Source organism: Saccopteryx bilineata, chromosome 6 (assembly GCF_036850765.1).
Source record: "Saccopteryx bilineata isolate mSacBil1 chromosome 6, mSacBil1_pri_phased_curated, whole genome shotgun sequence".
Taxonomy (NCBI): domain Eukaryota; kingdom Metazoa; phylum Chordata; class Mammalia; order Chiroptera; family Emballonuridae; genus Saccopteryx; species Saccopteryx bilineata.
Window position 1 is genome coordinate 128,336,373 of NC_089495.1, and position 15,479 is coordinate 128,351,851.

At 50.6% G+C, this 15,479-nt stretch overlaps 1 protein-coding gene and 1 pseudogene across 2 annotated transcripts in view; one reads left to right on the plus strand and one right to left on the minus strand.

Annotated features, from left to right (window-relative positions):
- The window catches only part of CCDC57 (coiled-coil domain containing 57), a 122,338-nt gene that overhangs the window by 14,712 nt on the left and 92,147 nt on the right, over positions 1–15,479 (minus strand). The window lies entirely within an intron of this gene.
- Positions 10,717–12,750, plus strand: LOC136307963 (protein mono-ADP-ribosyltransferase PARP12 pseudogene; annotated as a pseudogene).

The window sequence follows — 15,479 nt, forward strand, 5'->3', positions numbered from 1 at the left end:
CTGAGCACAGCTGGGCCGGCAGGGCTGTTGCTGGATTGCTACCTGACTTGAAAGGAAGGCCTGGAACACTCTCTACTCAAAGCCCATGGTACCAGGAGGGTAGGTGGGACAGTGTCCAGGTCCCACTCAGCCCCCGCCAGAGGCTGGCAACCTGGCGGCCTATATGTAGTCCAACCACGTGTGAGCCACGTGTTCCCTGTCCTCCACAGCCTGGAAAGGCGCTCTCCCGAGGCCCACCCTGCTGACACAGGTCACTGGGGCATTTTTGTCTGTTTTCTTGTCACTCACATGAAATCAGAACGCAGCTCTAGCTGGAGGGCCTGTGCCACAGGTCACTGCCTCCTTAGGCTACGAGGGACAATGTGTCCAGGCCTCTCTCCCAGCTTCTAGGGGTTTCTAGGCACCTTTGGTGTTCCTTGGCTTATAGACACAGCACTCCAACCTCTGCCTTCATATGACACAGAGCCCTCTCATGTGCATGTCTGTCCTAATTTCCTTGTTTTGTGAAGAAACTTGTCATATTAAATTAGGGCCCCTTACTCCAGTCTGACCTCATCTGAACCAATTACCTCTGCAATGACCCTGTTTTTAACTGTCATCATATCCTGAGGTCTGAAGGGTTAGGATATCACATGAATTTTGAAGGGACAGAAACAAGTCAACCCTGTTTCCTTTGGATCACAAAGAGCAAATTGAATACTTTTAACTTTGACCTTCTACATCACGACAGCTAACATTCATCGACCACTGTGTTCTTGGAACGGTCTAAGCACTTCAGACACTATGTCACTGCATCCTCACAACAATCATCTGATGTGAGTGCTGTTTATTCACAGCCCCACTGTGCAGATGGAGAAGCTGAGGCAAGAGAGGCTCAGGAACAGAGCTCATGCTCCCACCTTCACACCAGGCACCAGCCGGCCCACTAGCTTCCCAGCAGGCCAGGCCTGGGCTGGCCAGGGTCAGGAATTGTTCTACCTGAGGGTGCAGCAGGACTGATGAACCATGGGATAATGTCCTTTGGATGTAGAAGACCCCACAGACAGGTGCAGCCCGTCGATCCCCTCTGTGGGTGGCGGGGGGGGGGGGCACTGTGCTGGGATGGGGGCTCCTTCGCCATGAGAGGGCAGGAGAGGATAGCCTCCATGTGAGTGATGGGAGAAACCTAGGAAGATGGGCTGAGGAAATAGGAGAGCAGGAGCAGGGAGGCCAAAGGGAGGGCCTGGTTTCCTCACTGCTTCTGGGAGCAGTGGGTGAGGTGCGCAGGAGCAAGGAAGCAGTGACATAGAGGCCAAGGGTGGCACGTCACAGAAGACCAGTGCGAGCTTCTCACTAACAAGCAGTGGACATTCAAACTTGGCAGGAAAGGTTCCAGCATGTCAGACAAAACCAGCCCATTTTGACCTGTGGGTTTGGCAAAGACTAAAGACTGATAACAGGTGATGTAGGTGAGGGTGTGCACCGGCGCCCCATGCAGGACACTGGCAGTCCCGCAGGTTGCTGTCACTTTAGCACAGGTGGGTTGGTCATGTCAGAGGCCCTACAGGGTGCTCCTGTCCCTGCAGCCTGCTTCAGGACCTCAATGTGTGACCCCGGACTGTCATCCAGCCTCAACAAGTGGGATGTTGTGAGAGTGGAAGGGTATAGGGGACTCTCAGAGGAGCAAGGCCAGCAGAGTGGAAACAGTGGGCTGTGGAGATCCAGGCTCCCTAGTCCTTGCCGTGGGTACACCAGCACCCTCCTGAGGGTTCCTCAGGTGAACGGCAGATGTGGGAGCACTCTGCTTACGGTGGCCACATCAGCAGGATCCTAGCTCTGTTTAAAAAGTGGAGTTAGGACCCTGGCCAGTTGGCTCCGTGTAGAGCATTGGCCTGGCTTATAAATTTCCCGGTTTGATTCTAGGTCAGGGCACATAGGAGAAGCGACCATCTGCTTCTCAGGTGCACTAATCATATATATTTTTTTATAGAGTAGAGAGAGAGAGAGAGAGAGAGAGAGAGAGAGAGAGAGAGCAGAAGCAGGAAGCATCAACTCCCATATGTGCCTTGACCCGGCAAGCCTAGGGTTTCAAACCAGCAACCTCAGTGTTCTAGGTGGACACTTGATCCACTGCACCACCACAGGTTAAGCAACCATCTGCTTCTCCACCCCTCCTCCTCCCCCTTCTCTCTCTCTTTCCCCTCCTTCTGCAGCCATGGTTCATTTGAGCAAGCTGGCCCCTGGGTGCTGAGGATGGCACTATGTCCTTGCCTCAGGTGCTGTTGGTCAAATAAGTTTGTAAATATGATATATATGTTTGCTCGCTTATAGTTTGCATTGGGTGTGGGGACAGGCTGTAAGTAGGCAGGGTGGTTATAGCCTAAGGCTTAGTTTTAAGACTAAGCCTTTCCCACCCTTTTAATACTAAGATCTTTTCAAAACTAAGCTTTTCCCCAGACCCTTGACTATTGCATGATGTGGGTGGTGCACTCTCATGAGGAATCCCATTATGCCTCAGATAAGTGACTTGGTTTAATTTTTATTTTATTTATTCATTTTTTTTTTTTTAATTCTGAAGCTGGAAACGGGAAGAGACAGTCAGACAGACTCCCCCACATGCGCCTGACTGGGATCCACCCGGCACGCCCACCAGGGGGCAAAGCTCTGCCCACCAGGGGGCGATGCTCTGCCCCTCCGGGGCGTCACCCTATCGCGACCAGAGCCACCCCAGCGCCTGGGGCAGAGGCCAAGGAGCCATCCCCAGCGCCCGGGCTATCCCCGCTCCAATGGAGCCCTACCACGGGAGGGGAAGAGAGAGACAGAGAGGAAGGAGAGGGGGAGGGGTGGAGAAGCAGATGGGTGCTTCTCCTGTGTGCCCTGGCCGGGAATCCAACCCGGGACCTCTGCACGCCAGGCCGACGCTCCACACCGAGCCAACCGGCCAGGGCCTTATTTATTCTTTTTTTTTTTTGCCTTATTTATTCATTTTTAGAGAGGAGAGAGAGAGGGAGAGAGACAGACAGACAGGGAGAGAGAGACAGAGAGAGAGAAGGGGGGAGGAGCTGGAAACATCAACTCCCATATGTGCCTAGACCAGGCAAGCCCAGGGTTTCGAACCGGCGACCTCAGCATTTCCAGGTCGACGCTTTATCCACTGCGCCACCACAGGTCAGGCAGATAAGTGACTTTGTATCAGTGACTTCCTTGTTTGTATATTGGATTAAGGTTTTGATTTCTACACTATACAATGGGGCGGAGAAGCTCATGCTGTAGGTGAGCAGAGAAAGGCCACATGGAGGAGAGGACAAGCAGGCAAGATGGCGGAGTGCTGAAGGAGAAGCCAGTTTATGCAGTTTGTGAAGAGAGAAGGAGGCAGGAAACAGAGGTGAATAAGTCTGGTGAAGTAGAAACCTTTGATTCTAGGAAACTCGGATAAGTCAGTAGCTTTGTGAGCACTGCATGAGTGGGTTTTGGAGCCCAGTGTGTTTTTACTTGCCCGCCAGGTGCAAGCTAGGATTAAAGGTGATGGCCCACCAGTTCTTGGCTCCGTTGTTTCATTACTGTCTGTCTGAATCTAATGCAAGCCTGCAGGGGCCAGGCAGCTGTGATGGTGGCCGTGGCTACTGGCCATACAGGTGCTAAAATAGCTCGGCTGCTGAGCAACAGAGCAGCAGGCCCAGACGGGCAGAGCATCACCTCTAGTGGGCTTGCCAGGTGGATCCTGGTCAGGGAGCATGCGGAGTCTGTCTCTGCCTCCCTGTTTCTCAATTAATTATTGTAATTAATAGAAGTGGAATTAGCATGGTTCTGACCACCTCCACTCAGTCAGCTGCTGCTGGGGTCCACGGCCCCTGCATCTGGGACTCTGCTCTGTCTGGTGGACTCGGGGTCTGGAGTTCACTGGCTTGGATTCTGATCCTGATCCACTCTGGGGGCTGTAGGACCGTGGGTGGGTGACCTAGTGACCTCCAGGAGCTGCTAGGAAAGGGCACTTGAGGTGGGGCAGAGGTCACTCAGCTGTAACAAGAGGCTTCTGTTTTGCTTTTTATCTGGGTCCTCAGATAACAGCCTGCCAATAGTTATTTGACCCAGGTGTCATCCTTACTGGATACCTTATCTTAAGATCTTATGCAACCCTTTCTAAAGAAAAACTATTTTAATTTCAGGAAAAGCTAATGTAATTTGCAAAAGGACAAAACTATTAAGAAAAGGCCCCATACCAACACTGAGTTCCTTTAAAAGTTCTATGCCTTCTTATTCCTCACCATCAGGCTGCGGTGGGAATGCCAGGCAGTGCTTCCTCACCAGGCCTTGGGCCACTGAATGCGCTCAGGCAGGTTGGGTGCCCCGGTGAGACCTGCACAGCTGCCTGCTTCTCTGCTAGGTATGAACCCCCAGCACCAACATTCACCAGGAGCTTGCCGCCATTACCTGTCTGACCCTTGTGACAACTGGGGCCCCTCCCCCACACCTCACCCTGTTTCCTACAGGACTGCAGGGAGTGGAATAAAGGTTGGGACTTGGGACTTCTGGATGTGTGCTACATGGCCTGGAGCGGTCACTCGGGGCCTGACCTTGGTTTTCTCGCTGGGAAATGGGAGCTTAGCAGCTGTGTGGCTTTAGTCTACTGTTGGATCAAGTCCCTTCACGCAGGTGAAACACCAGGAACAGTGCCTGGCCTTTAGTGAGCACTCAGCTAGTACAAGTGGTTAGCTGTACTCCCCTCTTTTTAAAAAATTCATTTAGATTGCATTTATTTTTAAAATGGGTGTCCAGCCCCTCCCTGGAGCATGGGCAGCTGCCCCTTCTGGACTCTTCCATTCTTGTGTTCTGACTTCCAAAAATCATAGTGAACACGCTTTGTCTACGTGGCTAACTTTTGTAGTCACCTCTGAAAAGGTCACAAAACCTGAATATACAAGGCCTACGTAATTTAAAAACAGAAAATAAAATCAATGATGAAACGCCACCCTTCACTTATCAGACCGGCAAGAAAAGGGAAAGCTTGATAACCCTGCAGAACAGGAGTAAGGAGGTGTGCTCATGGCCCGCACACTCCAGCGCCAGTGAGTGATCTGGCCGTGGCTTGGACTCACTACGTCACCTTTGACCCAGAGACTTCCCCTACATCCTCACTGACACAGGGACACCCACAAGCACCCATGGAAGCTCAGGCAGCACTGCCTGAGGAGCTGGATGCCATGAGAACCTCGGTGTCCCTGGACACAATAAGAGGATGGCTGGGGCCTGCTGGCTCCAGGCACATAGGCACAGAGATGCCACAGACTGGGTCTGAACAGCACACTGCAGAGAAGATAGCACATTTCAATACACAGTGGGGCAGGTGGCAGGGCACAGCATCGGGCAGCTGTGGCTTGCAGGGGATGGATGGGACTGGAAGGTGAGCTGGGGAGGGAGGAGGGAAGACAGACTCACTTTTCACCTAAAACCCTCCCTACTACTTCCACTTATTTCTCAGCCACAAAGAGGAGTCGCTGGTAATCAGCGGAGGCCGGTGCTCCCTTTGCTCCAGTGGCTGCCCCACAGCCTGCAGGGTTGACACAACACACTCTGCTCCCAGAAGGCTGAGTGCTTCCCCTGCTGGCCTGCTGGTGGAGCCTCAGCAAGCAGCCTGCTGCCAGGGAGGTTGGACACCTGCATCTCCCAGGTATGTCTGATCCATTTGGATGAGCTACTTGTGTGTGACTGACCTTTGTTATGTTGCCTAAGAATATCTTTTGCCTGACCGGGTGGTTGCGCAGTGGATAGAGCATTGACTGGGATGCGGAGGACCCAGGTTTGAGACCTTGAGGTCGCCAGCTTGAGCATGGGCTCATCTGGTTTGAGCAGGGCTCACCAGCTTGAGCCCAACCAAGGTCACTGGCTTGAGCAAGGGGTCACCCAGTCTGCTGTAGCTCCCTGGTCAAGGCACATATGAGAAATCAATCAATGAACAACTGAGGAACCTCAACAAAGAGTTGGTGTTTCTTACTTCTCTCCCTTCCTGTCTGTCTGTCCCTATCTGTCCCTCTCTCTGACTCTCTCTGTCTCTGCCACAAAGAGGGACAGGAAAAAGAAAAAAAAAGAATATCTTTCTAGTTTGATTATTCTTTTTCTTTTCATTGAATTTACTAGGGTGACACTGGCTAACAGAATTACACAGGTTTCAGGTGAACAATTCTACAACACATCTCTGTACACTATATTATGTGTTCACCACCCAATTCACCATTTATTCCCCCATACCACCCTGCCCCTGGGAATCACCACACTGTTGTCTGTGTCTATGCATTTATTCTTTTTGTCCTTTTTAGCTTAATCCCTCTGTCCCCTCTGCCAGCCCTGCCCCCAAGAGCTGTCAGCCTGCTATCTATGGTTCTGTTTTGCTTTAGTTCATTTTGTTCACTAGAATGCACATGAGTGAGATCATGTGGTACTTGTCTTTCTCTGACTGGCTTACTTCACTTAGCACAATGTCTCCAGGTCCATCCATGCTGTTGCAAAAGGTGATATTTCCTATTTTATGGCCAAATAGTATTCCATTGTGTAAATGTACCACAGCTTTTTTATCCACTTATTCACTGGTGGGCACTTGGGCTGCTTCCAAATCTTGGCTATTGTAAATAATGGTGCAGTAAACATGGGGGTGCATATTTTCTTCGAATTAGTGTTTCGGGATGCTTTGGATAAATTCCCAGAAGTGGAATCACTGTGTCATGAGGCAGTTCCATTCTTAACATTTTTTTTTTTTTTGTATTTTTCTGAAGTTGGAAACTGGGAGGCAGTCAGACAGACTCCCGCATGCGCCTGACCGGGATCCACCTGGCATGCCCACCAGGGGGCGATGCTCTGCTGCATCCAGAGCCATTCCAGCGCCTGAGGCAGAGGCCATGGAGCCATCCCCAGTGCCTGGGCCAACTCTGCTCCAATGGAGCCTTGGCTGTGGGAGGGGAAGAGAGAAAGAGAGAGGAAGGAGAGGGGGAGGCGTGGAGAAGCAGATGGGCGCTTCTCCTGTGTGCCCTGGCCGGGAATCAAACCCGGGACTCCTGCACGCCAGGCCAAAGCTCTACCACTGAGCCAACTGGCCAGGGCCCCATTCTTAACATTTTTGAGGAAACTTCATACCGCTTTCCAGAGTGTCTGCACCAATCTGTGTTCCCAACAACAGTGCATGAGGTTAAAAAAGAACTACCTTAGAAATGTGTGATTTTTAAATCACGTCCTGGGTTGACCTTCCAGTCATTTGTAGACACTCGGTTCCAATCCTGCACATTTTTAGGTTTCATGTTGTGTCCCATTATCTGCCTGGTCTAGCTGAGGGCAGCTGCGTGGGAAGCTGGCTGCTGTGCCAGCTTCTGCAGAGCCACGGCACCTCACCTGCCTCATTGTGCGGGAGGGGTTGTGCTGTCCCCCGCTGACCTTGCTCATGTTGCCGGCACATACTTTGATGACAAGCTGCTGTCTACACGGGCCAGGTCTTGCTATGACCTCATTCTTGCATTTCATTGCTCTAGAACAGTGGTAGTCAACCTGGTCCCTACCGCCCACTAGTGGGCATTCTAGCTTTCATGGTGGGTGGTAGCGGAGCAACCAAAGTATAAATAAAAAGATAGATTTAACGACAGTAAGTTGTTTTATAAAGATTTATTCTGCCGGCCTGACCTGGCGGTGGTGCAGTGGATAGAGCGTCAGACTGGGATGCAGAGGACCCAGGTTCGAGACCCCGAGGTCGCCAGCTTGAGTACGGGCTCATCTGGTTTGAGCAAAAGCCTGCCAGCTTGCCTGACCTGTGGTGGCGCAGTGGATAAAGCGTCAACCTGGAAACGCTGAGGTTGCCGGTTCAAAACCCTGGGCTTGCCTGGTCAAGGCACATATGGGAGTTGATGCTTCCTGCTCCTCCCCCCCCCCCTCACTCTCTCTCCCCTCTCTATAATGAATAAATAAAAAAAATCTTAAAAGGCAATTGACATTTTAAAAAGCCTACTAGCTTGAACCCAAGGTCGCTGGGTCCAACAAGGGGTTACTCAGTCTGCTGAAGGCCTGCAGTCAAGGCACATATAAGAAAGCAATCAATGAACAACTAAGGTGTTGCAACGTGCAATGAAAAACTAATGATTGATGCTTCTCATCTCTCTCCATTCCTGTCTGTCTGTCTCTGTCTATCCCTCTTTCTGACTCATTCTCTCTGTAAAAAATACATAAATAAATAAATAAAATTTAAAAAGAAAAAAGAAAAAAATTTTTATTCTGCCAAACTTAGTGAAAATCCGACATAAAGTACTTGCTAAGGCCTGACCTGTGGTGGCGCAGTGGATAAAGCGTCGACCTGGAAATGCTGAGGTTGCCGGTTCAAAACCCTGGGCTTGCCTGGTCAAGGCACATATGGGAGTTGATGCTTCCTGCTCCTCCCCCCTTCTCTATCTCCTCTCTCTCCCCCCTCTCCTTTCTAAAATGAATGAATAAATAAATAAATAAATAAATAAAGATGTTAAAAAAAAAAAAAGTACTTGCTAAGTAATTATTATTATATGCTTAAACTTGCTGTAACTCTGCTTTATAAATTTTATAAAGTAAAGTTACTTCCCTACTTTATAAATCACCATTACTATGGAACCGGTGGGCGGTTAGAAAATTTTACTACTAACAGAGATATAAAAGTGGGCGGTAGGTATAAAGAGGTTGACTACCCCTGCTCTAGAACTTGAAAGTCCACTTGTTTAGCTTCCTGATAAACTTCATAAATCAATTAGATTCATGCTAACTGGTTACTTCAGTTTGGAGAACACAGCTGCCATTATGACACTTAGTACTTATATCCAGAAAGGGTCTCCTTTTCAAATCTTACCCTGTAATGCCGGTAGCTGAGGCCAGGCTGGTCCATATTGGATCCAGGCAGATGCTAGAAAAACTGTGGAGCCGGAAAAGCATTGGGCCATTTCATTTAATAAAGTCTCACAACGGTGGACAAGCACACAGGCAAGGGAAACCACCTTTCAGGCAAACAAAAGCCAAAATGGCCCCTCACAGCAGTAGGCAAGCAATTCGTGCATCTGCAATCCCCCATCTGTCTGGAGCACAAGCACCCACAGCCTTTATAGGCCATACACATGGAGTAGCCATGCACTCATGCACCAATCGGGCAAAGTGCTTACAGCTGGTAACCCTGTGAGCAAGCCTAACACAGCTGCCCCACAGACCCTTTTTAAAGTGCTTGGTAGTTTCTCTAACCAAATACTTTGCCTGAAAATCTGGGTCCCTGGGTGCCTCTTCCAGTTATCTCTCTGCACTCCCTCCCCTCCCCTTCAGCACCTATTGTGAACCTGCCTATGCAGGTCAATGGTCAAGGGTCATGAATTATACCTCTCAACCCCCCACATTCTTCCAGCAAACAACCAATCAAGATCACTGAGGCACAGTGAGGTATGGGGGCTGCATAGGGGGAAAGAAGCCAAAAGGTAGAGGCTGGTGTCCACAGGGCAGGCAGGAGTGGCATGAACTGTATGTATCTGGGGGGAAAGGGAGATAGGGTCAGAGGGCCTCCAGTGCAGGTGTAGAGAGTTTACATCTCCGGAGAGCAGATCCCAGAGGATGGAGGAGGGGGCTGTGGTGCAGATCTGAGGTGCAGCAGGGCCATCTGACCCCAGGCCCCGGGGGTCTGGCTGGGGCCCTGCTCTTAGTTGGGATGACAGCCTTGCCTGGCCAGGTGGGCAAATGGGCAGTGTCTGTGTGTCTGTGAGGGAAGGGGGACATCAGGACGGGGCCAGGGAGGGCAGTGGCGCCTCTGGTCCCACCTTGAAACCCAGAACCTGGTGCAATTTTACAAAATATCACATTATAAAAGTCATTCACGTTATTATGGGCAGACGCCAGAAACTGTTAAACTGTCTTGTGATCATCTTTACCCCTGTTAATGGCTGCTGGGACCAGTGGTGGGATTCAAATAATTTAACAACCGGTTCTCTGCCCTAATGACCGTTTTAAGTATAAAAAAATGATATAGCCTGACCAGGCGGTGGCGCAGTGGATAGAGCGTCGGACTGGGATGCAGAGGACCCAGGTTCGAGACCCCGAGGTCGCCAGCTTGAGTGCAAGCTCATCTGGTTTGAGCAAAAGCTCACCAGTGTGGACCCAAGGTCGCTGGCTCGAGCAAGGGGTTACTCGGTCTGCGGAAGGCCCCACGGTCAAGGCACATATGAGAAAGCAATCAATGAACAACTAAGGTGTTGCAATGTGCAATGGAAAACTGATGATTGATGCTTCTTGTCTCTCTCCGTTCCTGTCTGTCCCTATCTATCCCTCTCTCTGACTCTCTCTCTGTCCCTGTAAAAAAAAAAAAAAAAAATACTTAAGTAAGAACAATAAAAGAGGTACACAAAACTAGATAAGTTTTAAAATATTCTTGAGGGCCTGGGTGCAGCGCGGCGTCCTCACACCTGGCCTGCTCTGCAGAGTAGCAGGAGCCCTCTATCTTTGAGGTGAAGGGTTTCGCGACACGCGTCCCGCGCCCCGAGGGGCCCGCGAATTGCTCGGCATCGTGGGGTCGCCCGATCTCGTAGTCCGGCTGGGCGGCCGCCTCCGCTCGGGGCGCTGAGGCCGGAAGTCTCCAGTCCCCGCTCAGCTGCGGGCCCGGGGGCGTGGCGCGGCCGCACTGGTTCAGTTCCCCCCTCCCCCCATCCCGGCACTGGGCAGCTTTCGGTTTCGGGAGCCGCCGGGCCAGCCCGCTGCCCGACGGGCAGCGCGCCTCAACCCCCGCGGCCATGGCCCAGGCCGGTGTCATGGCCGAGGTGACCCAGGCGCTGTGCGCGGCCGGCGGGGCCCTGGAGCTGACGGAGCTGCGGTGCCGCTTGCGGGACGGCGTCGGCGCGGACGCTCTGGAGCGGCTGCTGCGGGAGCTCCGGCCGTGGCGGCGCGTACGCGACCCCCGAGCGGGTGGTGCTGGCCATCTCGGCTCAGGGCTCTGTGGCCAGCTGCACTTCTGCAAGTTCACGATCTACGGGGCCTGCAAGTTCCAGAAGGCCGGGAAGAACTGTAGGAACGGTCACACCTTGACAACCGCACACAATCTAAGTGTGCTGAAAACTCGTGGAGTCGACTATCTCAGCTATAGTGAGCTCTGCCAGCTCTTGTGTCAGAATGACACATGGCTTTTGCCAGAGATCTGCCTTCACTACAACAAAGGAAATGGACTCCACGGCTCTTGTACCTTTCAGGAGCAGTGTATCAAACTCCATGCCTGCCAGTATTTTTTACAGGGCGAATGCAAATTTGGCACAGGCTGTAAGAGATCTCATGATTTCTCTAATTCTGAGAATCTGGTAAAACTGCGGAAGTTGGGCATGAGCTCAGACCTGGTGAGCAGGCTACCTTCTATTTATAGAAATGCTCATGACATCAAGAATAAGAGCTCTGCTTCCAGCCCACAGGGGACTTCTGAAAGAAGAGACAGTTCAGGTTCTGTATCCTCAACCACTAGTAACCAGGAAGAGAGTGATGAGATCTGCTTGTACCATATCCGGAAAAGTTGTAGTTTTCAAGAGAAGTGCAATCGAGTTCATTTCCATTTGCCGTATTGATGGAGTCTGGTGGAAGGATTTTGACAAAATGGAGTTTATTGAGGAGGCGTATTGCAATCCCAAGAAAGACAGAGTCCTATATCCTGATTTGCTTGGTATTTTTTCCTTTGAGTATGTGAACTTTGAGTCTATGAAGTTTGGCCCTGCCCAGCTTTGCCACCTCTCGACGGCCTCCTCGGTCACCAAACCTCCACACTTCATCCTCACCACCGAGTGGATTTGCTACTGGACTGATGACTTTGGTTCTTGGCAGGAATATGGAAAACAAGGTGTGGAGCACCCCATGGCCACCATCAGCAGCAGTGATTTGGAGAAGGCCTACCTGGCATACTGTGCACCAGGCTCTGACACCAAGGCAGCCACTCTCAAGTTCCAGGCTGGAAAGCACAAATATGAGCTAGACTTCAGAGACTTTATTCAGAAAAACGTGGCCTATGGCAAATTGAGAAAGATTTGTCAGAGACCCAAATATGTGTCTTCTCAGGAAGTGAAGGTGAAGCAAACCTGCAGTGTCACATTTCAAGGCCCAAAGAATATCCCAGACCATTGGGACCCCTCAGCCTTGCTGGACCCTGGCTTTCAGCTGATCACCCTCCATTCTTCCTCAGAAGAATATGAGAAGGTCTATAATCTCTTTAACCGTACATTGCCCCACTGCATTCAGAAGATAGAGTCCAGAACCTGGCTCTCTGGGAAGTCTACCAGTGGCAGAAAGGGCAGATGCAGAAGAGAAACGGAGGGTGGATGGTGGATGAGAGGCAGCTGTTCCACGGCACCAGTGCCTATTTTGTCGATGCCATCTGCCAGCAGAACTTTGGCGGGTCTGTGGGCTTCATGGCACTTCCTATGGCAAAGGGAGCTACTTTGCCCGAGATGCCGCGTATTCCCACCACTACAGCAAGTCCGACCCCAAGTTCTATATCATGTTTCTGGCTCAGTTGCTGGTGGGCGAGTTTACCCGGGGCAATGTCTCCTTTGTCCGTCCCCCAGCCAAGGATGGCCAGGGCAACAGCGTCTTCTACGACAGCTGTGTGAACAGCATGTCCAACCCTTCTATCTTCGTGATCTTTGAGAAGCACCAGGCCTACCCTGAGTATGTCATCCAGTACTCCACCTCCAGCAAGCCTGCGGCTGGGGCCTCCACCCTCTTCTCCCTGGCGTCCTTCTTGGGTTTCCGGCAATGAGCTTGGGCTGTATTTTAGGCCTTTCACGTTTTTATTTTTTTAATTAAAAAAAAAAATGAAAAAAAAATTCAATAATTCCTGACAAAAACAATGAAACGTATTTAAGATATATATTTCCATATTACTTCTTTTTTTTTAATTTTTATTTATTCATTTTAGAGAGGAGAGGAGAGACAGAAGGGGGGGGAGCTGGAAGCATCAACTCCCATATGTGCCTTGACCAGGCAAGCCCAGGGTTTCAAACCGGTGACCTCAGCATTTCCAGGTCAGCGCTTTATCCACTGCGCCACCACATGTCAGGTTTTTTTTTTAATCTTTTTTTAAATTAATTAATTTATTTATTCATTTTAGAGAGGAGAGGGAGAAACAGAGAGTGAGAAGGGGGGGAGGAGCTGGAAGCATCAACTCCCATATGTGCCTTGACCAGGCAAGCCCAGGGTTTCGAACCGGCGACCTCAGCATTTCCAGGTCGACGCTTTATCCACTGCGCCACCACAGGTCAGCATATTGCTTCTTTTTTAAATTTTTTTAATTTTATTTATTCATTTTAGAAAGGAGAGACAGAGAAAGAGAGAAGGGGAAGGAGCAGGAAGCATCAACTCCCATATGTGCCTTGACCAGGCAAGCTCAGGGTTTCAAACCGGAGACCTCAACATTTCCAGGTCGATGCTTTATCCACTGCGCCACCACAGGTCAGGCCCATATTGCTTCTTTTTTGTTGTTATTTTTTGGGTTTTTTACAGAGACAGAGAGTCAGAGAGAGGATAGATAGGAACAAACAGACACGAATGGAGAGAGATGAGAAGCATCAATCATCAGTTTTTCATTGCAACACCTTAGTTCATTGATTGCTTTCTCACATGTGCCTTGACCGCGGGCCTTCAGCAGACCGAGTAACCCCTCGCTCGAGCCAGAGACCTTGGGTCCAAGCTGGTGAGCTTTTGCTCAAACCAGATGAGCCCACACTCAAGTTGGCGACCTCAGGGTCTTGAACCTGGGTCCTTCCACATCCCAGTCCGACGCTCTATCCACTGCGCCACCGCCTGGTCAGGCTCCATATTACTTCTTTTTTTTTTTTTTTTTTTTTTTTTTTTTTTTTAAATATTTTATTTATTTATTTTTTAGAGAGAGAGGAGTGAGAGAGAGAGACAGAGAGAGAGAGAGAGAAGGGGGAGGAGCAGGAAGCATCAACTCCCATATGTGCCTTGACCAGGCAAGCCCAAGGCTTTGAACCGGCGACCTCAGTGTTCCAGGTCGACGCTTTATCCCACTGCGCCACCACAGGTCAGGCTCCATATTACTTCTTGATTGGCGTCCTCACTTGCAATTTTTTTCACCTATAAATGGAAGGAACATTACTATTGGCGCTTAGAACACGCTGTTGCATAGATGAACGTTAAAAGAGTAAGGAATCTGGCCTGACCTGTGGTGGCGCAGTGGATAAAGTGTCGGCCTGGAAATGCTGAGGTCATCGGTTCGAAACCCTGGGCTTGCCTGGTCAAGGCACATATGGGAGTTGATGCTTCCAGCTCTTCCCCCTTCTCTCTCTCTGTTTCTCTCTCTCCCTCTCTCTCTCCTCTCTAAAAATGAAAAAAAAAAAAAAAAGTGTTCTTTAAAAAAAAAGCCCTGGCCGGTTGGCTCAGCGGTAGAGCGTCGGCCTGGCTTGCGGGGGACCCGGGTTCGATTCCCGGCCAGGGCACATAGGAGAAGCACCCATTTGCTTCTCCACCGCCACCCCCTCCTTCCTCTCTGTCTCTCTCTTCCCCTCCCATAGCCAAGGCTCCATTGGAACAAGGATGGCCTGGGCGCTGGGGATGGCTCCTTGGCCTCTGCCCCAGGCGCTAGAGTGGCTCTGGTTGCGCAGAGCGACGCCCCAGAGGGGCAGAGCATCACCCCCTGGTGGGCAGAGCGTTGCCCCTGGTGGGCGTGCTGGGTGGATCCCAGTCGGGCGCATGCGGGAGTGTGTCTGACTATCTCTCCCCGTTTCCAGCTTCAGAAAAATACAAAAAAACAAAAACAAAACAAAACAAAAAAAAAAACGTCGACCTGGAAATGCTGAGGTCGCTGGTTTGAAACCCTGGGCTTGCCTGGTCAAGGCACATATGGGAGTTGATGCTTCCAGTTCCTCTCCCCTTCTCTCTGTCTCTCCTCTCTCTCTCTCTCTCTCTCTCTCTCTCTCTCTCTCTCTCTCTCTGTTTCTCTTTCTCCTCTCTAAAATGAATAAATAAAAATAAATAAATAAATAAAAAGAGTAAGGCATCTAAACTCCTGATTTCCAAACTGGGTGGCTGCCCAGGCACCCACCTTAGGGAGAACCCTGATTACAAGTGCCACTTTAACATCCAATTTGCTGAACTGAACAAAAAATTAGGTATCAGTTCTGCCAAACTTGTGCGAACAGGCTGAATCCCAACACAGGCTGGGACTCATAGAGTGTTATCCCTGACACACTGAGGTGTGCATACAGTGGCGGACACTTCATCCCGAGGGTGCAGAACTGAGCATCTGGACTGCTGTTGGGCTGTCTCCATGTCGCACTTGCTAGGAAGGCTCAGGTGCCTGTGCTGGCACCTGTATGTCTTAACCAGAACCCTCCCCAGGTGTTTGGTTTCCTTACACCAGCAGATACATCCTGCGGCAGGCCAGCCACAGCGCCCAAGCACTCATGACACAAGGAGCAGGCAAACACTCTGCAGGGAATTAACACAATGACACTGCACCGATGCCAACCTCCCCTCCCAAC